The sequence below is a fragment of the Medicago truncatula genome, chromosome 8 (genome assembly GCF_003473485.1).
Source record: "Medicago truncatula cultivar Jemalong A17 chromosome 8, MtrunA17r5.0-ANR, whole genome shotgun sequence".
Taxonomy (NCBI): Eukaryota; Viridiplantae; Streptophyta; class Magnoliopsida; order Fabales; family Fabaceae; genus Medicago; species Medicago truncatula.
Window position 1 is genome coordinate 19,418,572 of NC_053049.1, and position 17,887 is coordinate 19,436,458.

Consider the following 17,887-nt stretch of genomic DNA (forward strand, 5'->3'; position numbering starts at 1 on the left):
ATTTCTTTTAACCGGTCCATTTAATTTTTTAATGAGGTTCCATTTAAGTTTATTATCTATTTTTTTAAGGAATTTTATTATCTTTTTATCACTTATATATTAATTTCAATATCTTTTGATCATCACAACCACGCAAATATTTGTATTCACGCTGTCAATGAATGACACCGAATATTTTTATTACCTTTCTTCAACCACGGAAATACACAAACACATTAGTGTTTAGAGTAATACTTTATGTTCCTCTTTCTGTTTTTTTTTTATTTTATGCTAATGCGTATAATTTTTGTTGGTGTTGTGTAATGCGTATAATTATTTTTATAAAATTTTGATTTTAATTAAAAGTACAAGTGTAGTTGCCTAAAAAAATTATACTTATATATAATTTACACATTTGTATTGTAACAAACTATGCATATCTTTTTCTTATTAAAAAAAACTAAACATATCTTTTTCAATGACACCAGCAATGTAACAAATATAATATTATATATATAAATTCTTATCTTTTTGACCAATACTAAAAATATGGTATTCTTATAACAAAATTTGTTATAACAAAATTTGTTATAGAGTATAATTGGAAAAGAAAAAACCAATTATTCTCATTATATATACACACATATACATATTATAGATATGATTGAGCGTGACGAAGAAAGCAATATAAATGAAGAAATCAGTTCATATAATCCAAGAAGAGTGCAAGATGGAGGCTACATGAATAAAGTTAGAAATCAAATAGGAGTTGCGTTGATGGAGAGTAGAAATGTTTGAGTTTGTGATGATTTATGTCTTTAAAAAAAAAATGATTATTGTTTTTAATTTTCCAAACTACTTTGATATTATTTATGTTATTATTTTAGCCTCCTTAAATTATTTCTCCTATTCAAATATTTAACAAGTCGTTTATATGATGATACAAATTTGTATTCATGTTACACAAAATAAACGTCATTGAGTAAATATAGTATTGGTAAAAATATATCTTTTATATTTTAAATATTTTTTCACTTCAAAAAATATTTTAGACATTTTTTTATTTATTATGTTAATTCATAATGAATTCAAAAAACTTTTATTTATAGACAATGCATAAATATATGCAAGGTCCCGGGTTCGAACCCCAGACACCACCAAAAAATAATAAATTCAAAGTTTTGTACAATATTTTGCCAAACAGCTTTTAACTCAAAAATAACTTTAGAACTACAAAAAAATAAAGAAACCAAACAGCTTTAACCTTTATCTTAAAGAGCTTTATTTTAACTTTGTTTTAAAGTAGCTTTTAGACCGAAAAAAAGTCTGGCCAAACGGTACCTAATATACTTCCTAATCATATATTATTTTATATAACCTTTCGTTCTTTCCATCATCTGTTGATTTAATTTTCCGTTTTTATTTATCTCCACCTCTAGCTATTTAGCCGCAAAAAATGATTTTATTTTATATATTATATTTTTCATCAACAAGTGTGATTTTCTTGATTAATCGATAGGGAAGTTAGAGTCCAATACTTTTCTTCCAGTAGTTAAGTGGAATAATCAAATTTAAACTCCAAACTCAAAAATTTAGTAAAGTTTCATTCCATTTTGGAAATTTTCCTGTATTTTCTTCAAAAGGATTCTGCTAAGCTGATTGGAGATACCATGAGGCACTTCCTTTGGTGAAGATAGTATGTTTTTGTTTCCCATTGAACTTAGAATTAGAAGATACAAGTAGGAGATTAAATTGAAGGATCTGCAGTAATCCTGCATATTTCTCCATGACATTGTCCCAGAAGGCTATGTTGTGTGCTATCTGGTGACGACTCTCTAGAAGCTATTATATTGACTATTTGGTTGTGTTCAGCTTGATTCTCTACAAATCGACCATAAGAAGACATCATGTCGACTAATGTGCTCTCTTAAGTATTGCTATTAAGATATTACTATACGGTGATGAACATAATGTGCAACTTGTCGAAAATGGATGGAAAATTAATTCTCATGTCGACTATGCTGAATCGCTGATCATCTTTAAAATAGTTTTGGTACATGTTAGTGGCGTAACTAAAATCTAAAAGGCGTATCAGTTTCTTTGTATTACCACAATGCAAAGGGCAGAAAATTATATGAAAAGTACAATGAAATTTTCTACTCTTTGCAAACAAATGTGATGGGACCCAAGAATTTCAAAATCCGAATTAATTAGAGAAAGAGATAAATAGTAGAAAATATATTCAATCGATGAAGAAAGGTAACTTGTAAAAGAGAGTGAATCCCAAACTTCCTCAGAATAGTAGAAAATGTATTCGATGAGAAGACTCTCTCTCTCATCTTTAAAATTATTTATCACATATTCTCACAACACTCTTTATTACATTGTATCCATTTCTCGTACAAGCCCTCACTTGGGTCTCACAAGAAGAAATTAATATAAATGATAAGGGAAATTAAAGCATCCTCTTTCATATAAAAGGAGGACATCAATAAGCGACTTTCAGGTGGTATTTGCTAGAAGATAAAAAATAGTTCGACTTAAAAGAGCCATGCAAAAGGGTATTTACCGTCAAATGGTGCTAGCTCAAGTTTTGGGGTTCAAAATGGGGTGAAAACTGTGGGTGAAATGAAAGAAAGGTCCGCGCTTGGTTGTTGAGGTTTTAAAATGAGGTTTGGGAGTGATTTGTTGATCTGCAGTGAGGAAATAAGGCGGCGGTGACGGAGATTGTTTTGTATGAAGTCTTGTAGCTTGGATGAAAATGAGCTGTTGTGTGGAAGTAAAAGGTGATGATAGCAGTATAGATGCAGTGTTGTTAATAGGTGAAGGTGTGGCGATGGAAAAATTGAGAAATGGTGATGGTGGAGTGAAATGTGTAGAACCTACAGTGGTATTTGTTTGTCAGTGATTTTGAGAAGATTCATTTGTGGATCAGGAAGCTTGGGCTTGCGCGTTGGATATGTGGGTATGTTTGCCTGTAGTTGGTCATAATTGTCCAGCCGCATTTGCATCATAAGCAGCTGAGATTCCAGATTTTTATTGGATGTGAGGAATCGTTCATCAATATGCGTCTGAGTGGCTCGGTTTTTACACTACATGTTAGGTTTTTTGCAAGAATTATGGATGTGATTGGATTCTTGGGAGCCTACCGATGGTTTAAGGTGAAGAACAAATTTTTAAAAAAATACGTTATACTGCCTAGTATATGTTTCCGCTTAATTTCAAATAGAAATGGATGTTCTTGAGCTTTGACCAGGTTTAATTTCATCTTCAGACACATTTATTTACCATACTTATTTTTCAATTTTACATTTATTTTTCAAATTTTCATCCCTTCTCATTTCATTATAAATTTGCAATTCAGAAAACAAGGACATTCTTAGTGACATTCTTTACAGTGAGTTTTATTTACCTTGCCTTTGAAAACAATCATTCGAATACCATATGTTTTCGTCCTAGTTTTGATATAATATTATTCGTTGTTATTTTAATAGAGATGGGCAGTGGATATGAATGAACATGCATGTATGATTCTTTAAGTAAACCATCCTGAGACCGAGGTAATTGTGTGTTATTCTGTTTTGTATTCATGCATGTTAATTACTGTCTTAGTCGGATCCTTATGCTACACTTAAAAAATAAAGAGTTGTTAAAATAAGGTTTAAGCGCATTTTGGACCCCTTAACTTTTAAAAAGTTCTGATTTTGGTCCGCTAATAAAAAAGGTTGTGATTAGAGAAATATGCTATTTTGACGCTCTAACTTAAGAAAAATATGCTTTTTTGCCCCTTATTATTACAAATATTTGCAATTATGACCCCCTGTTTTGGTACATGTGGCGTCTTCTCAACAGCTTTGTAACGTTTTCTAAATTTAAAGGGTAAAATAGTTTTTTTTTTGTTTAAGGCCAAAATTGAAACTTGTTAAAAGTTAAGGGGTCACAAATGCCTTTAAGCCTAAAGTTTTGAAAATGAATGCATTTGTTTATACACTACTTTTTCATTCATCATATCAAATATACAATATCTTTGACAATTTTCATAAAAGAAATCTTAAAAATACCATAGAATTCCATTTTAGATGCTCTAAAATAACACACTTGCAATACTACTAATTTTCATGTGTAATTGAAATGGTTGTGTGATATATGCCATTCTTTTATTGGTAAATTCAGGTTAGAAATGAAAAGGCATAGAATTTCCTTTTATCATTGAAGGAATGGGAGAAGTTGTGCTGCTATTTCTCTTTAACTCAAAACTTGGTTCCACATGAGTATTATGTGGAACTTTTTCGTCAGGAAGAGGAAGAAGAGGATGATAATACCGAGCCAGAAGGGAACAACGATGAAGAAATATTTGAAGTTTCAAAAGTCCTTAATATATGTTACGATGATCCAAAAAAGTAAGACAAACATGGGTTATACTGTTAAGGTGAACTACGTTCGACTTTTTTATCTATTTTTTTGTGCCCTACTACAATAACTTATTCATTTTTACATTGCATGTTAGGTTTTTGGAAGGGTTATTGTTGTGATTGGATTCTTGGGAGCCTATCGTTGGTTTAAGGTGAAGAACAAATTTTCAAAAAAATACATTATACTGCCTAGTCTATGTTTCCGCTTAATTTTAAATAGAAATGTATGTTCTTAAATATAATTGCTTTTGTCCCAAATGATTTGTAGTTTTGATGTAATTGATATTGATCATTCTTGGTTGGTTTTGCAATGTATAATCATTGAAATGATTTGCATACTTCATTTCAGTTAACTTGGATAGTTTAATGCTATTTTTTTGTCCTCAATATCTAATTTTATTAGTTGTATCTTCAAATTCTCATTTGTGGTGCACATTATTGACATTTTGTTCATTTAAACTTGTGTGATTTAAAGAATTTCTATGAAACAGTAATTGCAAGGAGAGGATAAAGAATTTTGTGGTTAAAGGCTTCAAGTTGAACATCTTACCATTGCCGGTAATATGCTATATGCTATATCACAAAATTTCAAAGTTATTATTTAACTTCATAAACTTATCACTTGATTTAGAGATGTGAAGATTTCAATATATTATCAAAACTGCATAATTTAGATAAGCGTTTTTTTCCTTTCAAATTTGTAAACTATTCTTGTCAATTGTCACATAGGGAGTTCCATATGTAGTATGCGGTGGACTTCATTGTCGAGGAATTAGTGGCTTCAACCGTTTTAGGAACAAAGAGGATCCTTTACAAGATGAAAAAAAAAAAAAAAAAAAAAAACTAGCTGATTTATGCATATATATATATTGTTCATTACCTACGACCCAAATTCACATTGATGGAAAACGTGGTCGATCATCTAAAGTTTTATGATGACTTTCTTGTAAGATATGCATTAGGTCGTTTGGTTCAATGAACTATCAAAGTCATCTGATAGTTCATCTGATAGTTCAATTGAACGAAGCGATTCAATGCATATCTTACAAGAAAGTCATCTAAAAACTTTAGAAGATCAACCATGTTTTCCATCGATGTGAATTTGGGCCGTAGGTAATGAATAATATGCATAAAATAGCTAGTTGTTTGTCTTTTCATATTGCTAAGGATCCTTTTGTTCATAAAACGGTTGAAGCCACTAATTCCTCGACAAGGAGTTCAATTGGATACTACATCTCCAACTCCCTACATGACAATTGACAAGAATAGTTAACAAATTTGAAAGGAACAAAAAACCATGCTTATCTAAATTATAAGGATGCTAATAATTATATAGAAATCTTCACATCTCTAAATAAAGTGACAAGTTTATGAAGTTAAATAATAGCTTTGAAGTTTCTGATATAGCATATTACCGGCCGGCAATGGTAAAATGTTCAACTCAAAGCCTTTAACCACAAAATCCTTTATCCTTTCTTTGGAATTATTGTTTCATATAAATTATTTAAATCACACAAAGCATTAAACTATCCAAGTTATCTGAAATGAAGACGGAAAATCGTTTGAATGATTAGACATTGCAAAACCAACCAAGAATGATCAGTATCATTTACATCAAAACTACTATTCATTTGGGGCAAAAACAATTATATTCAAGAACACACAGCTCTATTTAAAATTAAGCGGAAACATACACTAGGCAAGAATTTTAATAAGAGCCATAACCCTTCATAAAAACCTAATATGCAATGTAAAAATGAATAAGTTAAGGTAGCAGAACACAAAAAAATAGATAAAAAAGTTGAACGTAGTTCACCTTAAAGTATAACCCATATTTTTCTTCCTTTTTTGGATCACCGTAACCTATATCAAGGACTTTTCAAACTTCAAATATTTCTTCACCGTTGTTCTCTCAAGGCCCGGTATTATCATCCTCTTCTTCCTCTTCCTCACGAAAAAGTTCCACATAATACTCATGTGGAACCATGTTTTGGGTTAAAGAGAAATAGCAACACAACTTCTCTCATTGCTTCAGTAATAAAAGGAAATTCTCTGCCTTTTTATTTCTAACCTGAATTTACCAATAAAAGGATGGCATATATCACACAACCATTTCTATTGTCTTTTTTAGAATTTTCTTTATGAAAATTGTCATAGATATTGTACATTCGATATGATGAATAAAAAAATAGTATAAAAACAAATGCATACTTTCTCTAATATTTTAGGCTTAAAGGCATTTAACTTTTAAAAAGTTGCGATTTTGGCCCCCTAACAAAAAAATAAAAATTTTACCCCTTAAACTTACAAAACATTGCAAAGTTGCTGAGAAGACATCACGTGTCCCAAAACAGGGGGCCATAATTGCAACTTTTTGTAAAGATAAGAGGGCGAAAGAGCATATTTCCGTAAAGATAGAGGGGCAAAAAAGAGCACATTTCTCTAAAGATATATTATCCACCGCCCATCTCTATTAAAATAAACAACGAATATATCATATCAAAACAAGGACGAAATCATATAGTATTCAAGTGATTGTTTTCAGATGCAAGGTAAATAAAACTCACTGTAACCATCTTCGAACCGGATAGCAACTTCAGCTCTGGTTTTTCAGTGTTACCAATATTTGTGTTCAGCTCTGATCATCCATTTACTTCAGTATCAGAAGAAATTGTTGAGGAAGTCTCACTAAGAATGTCCTTGTTCTCTGAATTGCAAATTTGTAATGAAATGAGAAGGGATGAAAACTTGAAAAATAAATGTAAAATTGAAAAATAAGTATGGTTGATAAATGTGTCTAAAGATGAAATTAAACCTGGTCGAAATTTAGCAAATGTATAGCACGGCAAAAGATAGAGAGTGTCACAGTAATAGTCACATGGTGGAATTGTTTCTTTCTTAGCATCAAATTAATGACCAGAGTATTTTAATCACTATAATGTCCTACTTTGAAGTGAACTCTTAGAATTTATTGTTATATTTTTATTACAGAACTCTTGTAATTTTATCTTAACGACGTTTGGTATAAAAATTAAATGCGGAAACTCTTGAATATCCAACCATAATTGTATTCAGCTGCTATGATGAATCCATAATTTGAGAATGATTAAAAAAGAGTAAATAACTAAGGGTTACTTTATTGATAAATTCATTAGATTGTAACGGTTAAATAAGAATTAAAAGAACCTAGAATGCAGCAACAGCTTATTAACACTAGCATAAAGCACATTATGTAGAATCTATAGAACATTGATTTGATAATCTTTCACCATTGTCACCTACTAATTGTATTTTATTATGATTTAGGAAAAGACGAAATCCAATGATTCGAAGGCAAATAGGTAAGTTGTTATGCGGTGGATTGAAGGACGGTGGTTTCGAGAGAGAGAGAGTGTGTTTGGGACGGTGGAAGCTTTTCAGATTAAGGAGAGAGAGTGTTTGGGACGGTGGATTACGGGAAGAGTGTGTAATACATTGCTTTTTGGTTTCGTGCGCGAAAATGAAAAAAATCATCCGCCCTATTTTAATTTTCATAAAGCCCAAAGTAAGCGTTTGCGAAAAGCGCTATCTATACCCTCTCCAACAATAACGTTTGCTAAAAAATGCTATTAGTGCAAACAAAAATAATAGCGCTCGTTGTAACACCTCGTTTTTCCCAATATGAAAATTTCTAAACATTTATCAGAGTAAACAACATAAACGGGATATCACATTCCACATGATCCAAAATCAGTTAAATAATAATTTAACTTTCAACAAATTACTTAAACAATGCAGCGGAAATTATTTCATAATCCATAAATCGTTTTGGCACGTAGGTCCCATCAAAATATTTCAACAGTTAATCAACATTATAAAAATAACATAAATGTTCATGTAAGAGAATGAAGCATGCATAACAAACACCCCATCCCGTTACGTATTAGAGCGACCTAGACGACTCAGTGAGGCAAGGCCACTCACGACAGCAAACTGCACACTTAAGCACGATCACCTGCAAGTTACTCATACGAAGAGCAACATTTTCAAGCAGAAGGGGTGAGATTTCATAACACAATAACATTAATCAATATAATTCGAAATCATAATTAACATCATAATCAGTCTTAATCAACATTGCATCTTTGATAAACAATTATAAAGTAATCACAACTTCAATCATCATCTACAACATAAACATCTTTAAACTCGACAAATGCGACAATGCAACTTAGACACTTATATGCATGTGGTACCAATCGTCATCATAGTATTAATATACTTTAATCGTGTGGAGGACAAAGCTCCTATCGTGTGGAGGACAAAGCTCCGATCGTGGTGAGGACAAAGCTCAATGTATGCTAATGCATGGACTCTATCAACAAAACATCGTAATCAACTTATCACTTATACATCCAATAATTTGGGGTTCATCATCAACTTAATTCAGACTCATGCAACTTAGTTAAATAACAATCGCAGCATAATCAAATCACATCAAGCTTAATAACAATTCATTTTCAACAAATTCTTGATCATTCAATAATAATTCAAGTAAATGCAATCAATCCATAATTCACTTTATATTCACTTAACATTTCATAAAAGCTTCACAGTTCTCAGTCAATATCTTTAATAGGTCTCATTAGTACCTAAAGTCCCTTTCCTAACCAATCCGAACAACTCAAGTCTCAAAATCCTCAAATGCACTCAGTTCTGGAAGTGCTCGCGAGGCGAGAGCATCTACTCGCCATGGCGAGTACAAGCCAGATTCTCAACTAAGGTTGTTCCAGGTTCAATCTTGTTCTAAATCATTCTCTAATCTTTAGTAGACACCTAAGGGTACTCAAAGACATCTAAGGTTCAAATCAAAAGTCGAAAACTCAGAATTCGACATGCTCTCTGGTCATGCTCGCTATGGCGAGTAGGGTTGCTCGCTGTGGCGAGCGATGAACATAGGCTCGGGCAGAATGCAGTTTTCTACGAAAATCATCTAATCACATGGTTCTAAGCCTAATTTCAATTCCAGAATTCATCCTAAACATATTCTAAGGTTATAGGACAGTTTCTACATCAATCTAATCCAGCTTTACCGTTTGATCATCAATTTTAGGGATTTGACCTAATTTCAAAACTTTTCTAAATCAATCCTAACTTTATCAATTAATCATCAGAATTATAGCAATCAATATTACTGAATTATTATTCTCACCCTTACCTTAGTTTGAAGAAATCGCAGCCCTCTCTCTAGCTCTTCTCTTGGTTTTCCTTCTTTTCCAAAAACAGTCGTACGTGCAATTGTTTTTCTTAAAACTAGGTCTATCTCTTATATACCTCTTCCTAAAATCTTATCTTATCTCACTTTCTCCCCCAAAACTCTCTAAAATCTCAAAACAGCCGTCAACTAAATATTTTTATTTTCTTATCAAATCTTATTTTATTTAACAATAAAATAAGTCTCATAATCTTATCAAATCATCAAAACACATCAAAATCATTCAAATCATCTAAATCAACTTAAGTCAACAAAACTCACACATATATTATATAGATATAATATAATTGCCTAAACTCGATTAAATAAATAATTAAACGAAAGTGGGCGTTACACTCGTCGAAAAGAGCTATCTAACCCATTTTTTTAAAAAAAATTCTTGGCGCTTTCTGCAAAGTGCTATAACAGGCCTGTGAGTTGCATTTTTAATAGCATTTATCTAGAAACGCTATTAAAATTGTGCTATTAAAAGCCAAAATTGTGGTAGTGAATACTTATGAAAAGAATATTCTTGCATTTGGTATCAACATATCTAATTTATGAATCACAAACTCAGACATGGCCGGACATGACACGGACACGTCTAACAACAATAATAATTTTAGAAAATGACATAATTTAATATAATCATGTGTTAGTGTCATGTCATAGGTGTGTCAGACACTCCGTATCCGACAACTGACATGCCTAATTCAAAGAGTATTTGTGATTCATGGTATCTATTTCATCTTTACTAGATCCTAAAGATAAATTCAATACATGGATCTACATTAACACAGATTCAGTTCAATTCATCCGAACATTCTCACTTTCATATTCAAATTTCAATTATTCTACAATTCTTTAAAATGCATATGCAATAAAAAAAAAAGTTTCCTGCTCTAGATACCGCTTTGGCCAGCACTGTTTAGCTTATTCATCGGGAACCGGATCTCCAAGAAATTTAGAGTTTGAAACTTCATCACCGCTGTTACCGTCAACATTCATCAGAACAGCTTGACCCGCTCTTTTCTTTTCAACATTCAGATTAGTCTTCTTTCTGGATTTAGATTGGTTACGAGTTTTAACAGAATTTGAATCGCGGGAAACAGCTACGGCACGACCAGAGGAAGTGGATGAATCAACACTGACGGTAACGGCGTCACCAAAAGCTGAATCAGTGGTAACAAAATTACCAGAGGCGGTGGTTAGTGACCTAGTGTTACGCCCATGGTGAAAATGGAGTGAGAAGAGAAGGTGAAGAGGAGAGATTGAAACGAGTGATTGAAGGAAAGGGATAGGTTTGGGGATATATGGAGTAAGTGGGAAAGGTTTTTCCTATAAGGAAGAGCATTGCTACTGTGCACGACAGATTTTCACACACGACATGGCAAGGCGCTTAAATTATGTGCTTTTGTAATGGGATGATGGGCTAATATCAAGAATATTGCTCTTATCCTATCAAATTTCGCTCATTTCCAGCTATGCTACCCAAAATACCCCTAACTCACGCAGCGTGACTTAAGTCACGCTCGCTAACTGACTTATGTCAATGTGAGTTAACTCACGTTGATTTATGATTATATGATGTTAGATGTTTATGATTTGATTGAATTGTTAGATGTTTATTAAAATAGAGTTGATTGAATTGTGGTAGAAATTGTTAAGAATTTTTTGAAACTGTTAGGTATTTGTGGTAGAATTGTTAGGATTATAGAAACTTTTGACCATTGATTTTTATATTGTGTAGAGATGTCTCGGAAACAGGGTGACGCTCAATTGAAAAAGTAGGGTGAGCAAAAACCACCGTGACATGACACTGTATCGAATGCGAAGGATCCAGACAAAAAAGCATAGCAAAGTGCCCGTGTACAATTTCAACAAGATGAGAAGGAGCGGAAGGACGTGTTATTATTGTCCCCAACCAAAACCAGGTGCCCCCCAGGAACTGTCGAGAACAACCCATTGACTTAAGTGAAGAGGGAGATGATTAAATGTCATGGCGTGTAATGTCTCATTTTGGTACATATTGGTAATGAATAAATTTGAATAAAGAGGTTAGTAGTAACTTTTGAGAATTAGTTAATAAGAATGTTTAGCTCATTATGACAATTAGAAACCTAGCTCAATTAAGAGGTGACTATATAAGCATCACTCTTATGAGAAAACTAGGTTAAACCATTCATTATCTCATTTCACAAACTTAATAGGTAGAGAGAGAGAAATAGATCACAAACTTAGAGAAGAGCAAAAAAGAGGAATATAGAGAAAGCTTGGGGTTTGAAGAGCTAGGGGGAGATTGAAACTTGAGCTAGTGGATTCAAGACCTAGAGAAATGGGGGGTAGATTACTTTCATCAATTAAGCAATAATTTCAACTTTTGATTATGGGTCATATGTGATTATTGGGAATTATGACTTTTTGTGATTTTTTTATAATGACGATTATGATACAGTTGTATCTTGAGGTGACAACCGGTACCACATGCATATAGAGTCGTATCTTACCGCATTGCATACATTTGATAATTGATTAAATGTGTCATATTTGACTATGTGCTTGGTGATTACGTGTTTGGTGAACATTGGTGATTTATGTGCTTGGTGAACATTCGGTGAATATGTGAAGATGCGTAAGTGCACATGTATGAATATTATGCTTGTATGCTTGATGTTTAATAATGATGTTGGTGGTTATGAATAATTTAGTGAAGCGTTATTTAATCATTTGAAATGAATGACGTCGTTTTACTTTCATTTGATTATAGTTTAATTATGGAATGTTATCTAACCACCAGTGGTCGTTTGGTTGACCGCCTACCTTATTCATATGGATGGGTAGACGGCGTGCATGATTAGTTTCTTTGCTTTGATTGTGAGTATGTTGGATGCTAGCTTTGGAACAACCTCGTCTTTTTCTTTTGGAGTGTTAGTGTGTCAGACTCTGATTAGGATGTATGTTTGTCTGTTGTTTATGTTTTTATGACTTTATGAGATTTATCACTCAGTATGTTGAGATTGGAGATTTATTTTGGTGATGTATTATGATATATGTGGCATGTCTACTTAGAGATTTTATTATCTGTTGATGATATATTTTGATATTATTTCGCTGCAATGTATTAAAAGATTATTTATGCATGTTTGGACTTATAGAAGAAGTAGCGTCTAAATCCTTTGTATGATTTGTATTATTTGCGTGATTTATCGCTTTAAGGGTTTAGGGTGTTACATAAAGTGCTTTCCAACGGGATTATCCATATCAGGCAAAGGGCCAACGTTCGTGGTTGAAGCTTCTTAACGACTCTATTTGCGTTGGCACTCTTATCCACTGTCTCTCAAAACACTACCTATATAAGGAGTTAAAGACATGAAGAAGAAGAAGTAACAAGACTCTGTTATTCAACTGTGTCATTACTCTCTCAAAGCACTTAGGAATCCTAGGGAGTTTGTTCACTTGTTCAGTTTACGCTTACTAGTTAGAAAAAGCGTAAGAACAAGTTAACGTGTTTGTAGTTGGGGCAAACACTTTAGAAAGTCTCTTGCCTGCGTGCTTGAGCATATAAGTCTCTTGTCAAAGCCTTGAGCACTTAGGAGTCTCAATCAATGGGGATTGAGCGAAAGGGAAGTCTTAAGCTATGATCTTAAGCAAGGGAAGTCTTTAGGTAGAGTCCTAGAGAAGAAGTCTATAGGTAGAGATTCCTAGAGCATAGAAGTCTCTCGCAGTTGTGCTTGATCAAGTATAAGTCTCTTGCATTTGTACTTGAATATAGGGAAATATCTTGGATGTGTCCTTGAGCATTTGTAATCAGTTGTGATTATAGTGAAAGATTAAGCAAAAGGGAAGTCTTAAGCTATGATCTTAAGCAAGGGAAGTCTTTAGGTATAGTCCTAGAGAAGAAGTCTTTAGGTAGAGATTCCTAGAGCATAGAAGTCTCTTGCAGTTGTGCTTGAGAAAGTATAATTCTCTTGCATTTGTACTTGAGTATAGGGAAGTCTCTTGGATGTGTCCTTGAGCATTTGTAATAAGTTGTGATTATAGTGAAATCTCTTGGAAGTGCAAGGGGACGGACTACTCCTGGATTGTAGGAGGAACTAGTATAAAATTGTTGTGCGTCTGTTTTCTCTATCTTTGTGTTTTGTACTTATTTGCTGCACTCAGACTCTGCTTCAGAGTCGGTGTACTTTAGATTCTGATCAGCCTTCCTTTAACCAAAGAAAAAGAAACCAAAAAAGGCTAACACAATTCAACCCCCTCCCCCCCCCCCCCCCCCCCCCCCCCCCCCCACTTCTTGTGTTTTTCTCACCTTCATCTTTTAGCGCACGACCGCGTGTGTTTTTCCATGTGCGTCTAAACCTCAATTTTTGTGTTTGTAAGTGTAATTAAAGCATGTATTTGGATCCCAAAGCCCCAAACTTGATTATTAGAAGTTTAATTAAGAGGTATACATGTGTTTAACTTGGCTTTTAACAAGAAAACATAGGATCGGAAATAAATGAAAATAGATGAACTTTGTGAAATATGAAAATAGACGGACATTGATAAATAATGAATCATGCTATGTTAACTCGTAAATGACTATATGATAATGATATGTTGATGAATAATAGTTGAGATGGTGATTGATATATACCTGATACATTGATTAACTACGTGTAAATGATTAATCGTCTAAAATGCTATTTTTGCTAAGTGAAAGAATGTCCCTTCTTTGTTGTCGTAAATGTTTGATGATGATTATGGTGATCACGATTGTTGATACTAATGATTTATGATGATGAATATATATATATATATATATATATATATATATATATATATATATATAAGTACAAAATGACGATGAATACATGTATATTAAGTGGGTGATTAATCATTTGCTACTTTTCATTTTCGACTAGTATTGTTGTTTATAACATTATTTAAGATAAATAGATATTAATGTAATGACTCTTGTTTTACAAAGTCCATGGATTGAGAGCTTAACTCATTGTTCAAAAATGATTTAGAAAAGGTGGCATTTATTCTAGTCATCATTTTTGGAAAATATTGTTGAAAGAAATTTTTTACTCTGAGTTTCAAAAGAAAAAAAGAATTCTCTCCACTAAAAAAGTCTGGATGTAAATTTATCGTTATTGTAATTTACTTCTTTTGAAATTTTAGTGTTCTATGGTTTTGTTTTCTATAATTTACTTTTCAGAGTAATTTACTTTGCAAATTCATTACATTTATGCACTTTAAACTTCATTTCAATTTACTTTTCAAGTTATTTACATTTATTTCACTTTATATTTTTAAGCACTTAAAATTTCAAGTTAATACTTATTTAAAAATGTTTTAAACTCAATCATACACTTTTATGCATTATAAATTGTACGTTGTTTTTGTTTTCTTGTACAATTTGGCATTATTAATTTCCATTAAATATATAAATCTTGAGTAAATCACAATTAGTATTATTATCCATCCCAATTTTCAAACTAGATTCAAACTAAACACATTGAATCTTACTTTTTAACTTGTTAAGTTGTCACACTAAACATTGTCTTTGTTGATAATTGTTGATAGGTATTCATAAAGGACAACCCGGTGCACTAAAGCTCCCGCATATGCGGGGTCCGGGAAGGGATCCCACCATTATTGGTGTATTGTACGCAGTCTTACCCTGTTTTTTACATAAGAGGCTGTGGATAGGAATTCATATTCTAATAATAAAAATAATCAACTTCAACACCAATATAATAACTAAATGATAGCTAATGACATTTTATAATAGAATCAATTGGGCTCATCACTCAAATACATAAACATCTGCCTTCTGAGAGGAAGCGGGCTAAAGCAAAACTAACAAAACACTTTGGAGCTAAACCTTCTGGGCAGAACCCTTCTCTACAATCATAATCAGTCGTACATTTCAAATGGTCTATAATGAAAAAAGAGAATAAAAAGATTTTATTAAAATGTGATAAATATTATGTAGTAAGTAAATTTGAAAAGGACAAAAAATTGCTTACAGTCATCATTCCTTGCAGCATGAAATAAAGAGAGAAAGATAATTATAATATAAACAAACTTGACAATTTGAGTCATATTTTTTCGCCTTTGCATGTGAGAAATAGAATATGGTTTTATGACTTTATAATTTATAAACCGTGTCGTCTCCTTTTATGCATTTAATAGGTTTTAGGGTTTATGGAGTTGGGAAAAAAAAATCTTAAAATAGGAATTATTATTAAATGTCTCTTAAGTACATACAAATATTGTTTGCCTCTGTATAATGCTTAATAAAGAGGTCATATAAAAAACTTACCAATTAGAAGAGTTCATTCTTATTTCCATGTTTCCATTATTTTATGACCTTTTCACATGACACAAAAGGGAGACTGATATGCTTCAAGTGCACGATTTCTATAGAATAATAAAAACTATAAATCCTATACGAGGACTTGAAATGGTTACCAATTTCTTTTTCTAAATTGATTAGCTAAAAAGATTATAATTTTCAGTGGTTCGATTTCGTAGATCAAATTTTTCTAAATTGATTAGATAAAAATATTAGAATTGTGGCTTCCATCACAAAGATAGATTTTTCTAAATTTAGGAGATATTCCGTAAAAAAATCTATCAAAATATCGTAACTTAACATAAAAGGTGGAAAAAAACGCAATAGTGGGATGGGGGAGGGTTGAATTATGTTGGCTTTCTCTAAAAATCTTTTGCAAAGTGTTTAAACAAAATAAAGCAAGCAAGATAATCAAAGAGAGACACTTTTTCCAATAGCCTGTTTTGACTCCTCTAAGATCTTACACCGACACTTTTTCTTCCTTGATAGTCGCTATTTTTATGTTGTAGCATATGTGTTGTTAACTTACATTTTTATATGTAATTGATTCAATTACTTTTTGTATATATGATTTTATAGATTTGTTGTATATTTTCACCCTGAAATTTTTTATTTGGTTCTTTTAATACCATTTTAACCATGATATATGTGTTTATATGACAACTACATCAAATATACAAAAAAACAAGGTGTTTCAAACAAACACTAATCGTATGGACTGACAATTGGGTGGTGGTGAAACGATGCAAAGAGCTAGAATAGCAATTGTTATAATTTATTTGTGTTGTTTTTAATTTTCATATCACCCATTTGGTTAGAACTCCATTTTATAGATAAATTGGTTAGGTTTATATCTCTCAGTTTTTTATTATGTATTTTTTCCTTTTTTTTAATATATTTATGAGCATTTGGCTCAAGATTAGAGTTGGGAGCCACTCTTTTTTTATGTCATTTGCTCTTGCCTTATCAAAAAACAAATAATTAACTTTAATTTTTACTAAATTATTTTATTGAAATTTATTATTTTTTTAGTTAATAATTACTTTTGTTGTATATTTTTTCGTAAAAATTTTCAATTAATTTTAGATAATTGTTTTATGGGAGCTTCTATGGTCCAGTCAGAAAACTGACTTTTTGAAAAAAAAAATTAATTTTGATTTTAATGTTTGATTCATTTTTAAATTGTTGATTACTGATTAATGATCAATAGTAATTCATCTAGTAATGCTTGCAACATCTTAGACTTACATGTACTATTTTATCATTGGAATCTTTAAAATGCAAACAAAGTTGATGATATTATGTGATACTCTTAAGTGTTACACTTTTTGGGGTGTTACGTTTAAAACAAGGAAGGATAAAATTAGATTAAGTGTAGTCTTGTTAATCGGATGAATTGATGATACTATGAGGACTGAACTTTTGATGTCATTGTACAAACTGTGGGGAACTACTCACTATATTTTTTATGTTATAGTGTTAAATTCACCAGAAAAGTCATTCTCATGATTTCACCGTAGAATTTTCCTTGTTTTATATGTGTTTAAAATAGAATTACATATACTATAACATCAAGAAAATGATGATATCCATAAATAGTGTCACCTATATCGATTGAGTATTGAAATGTTATACAATAATTACGAGAAACCAGAGTATTCATTTATTAGGTAAGCATCAAATTTAAAATAAAATTTTTATTCATTATATCATATTTATTTGGCTTAAATCCAATTTTGATCCCCCTATTTTAGAAATTGTTAACTTTTGATACCCCTTTTTCTAAAACATGTTTTTTGATCCCCCCTATTTAAAAAGTGAACAAATTTTTTGGTCCCCCTCCCCCCTCGGATGATGTGGCATGCTCATTAATGACATGGAGCTTACGTGGCATTGATTATATGGCTTATTATTTAACAC

The 17,887-nt window shown here is 31.8% G+C and overlaps 1 long non-coding RNA gene across 1 annotated transcript; it reads right to left on the minus strand.

Moving 5' to 3' along the window:
* Window positions 1–15,171: 15,171 nt before the first annotated feature.
* Window positions 15,172–16,772, minus strand: LOC25502360 (uncharacterized). Its single transcript, XR_003007768.2, has 2 exons — window positions 15,639–16,772; window positions 15,172–15,547 (listed from the first exon to the last, which is right to left on the minus strand). It is a non-coding gene; the product is annotated as an uncharacterized lncRNA (long non-coding RNA).
* Window positions 16,773–17,887: the final 1,115 nt, after the last annotated feature.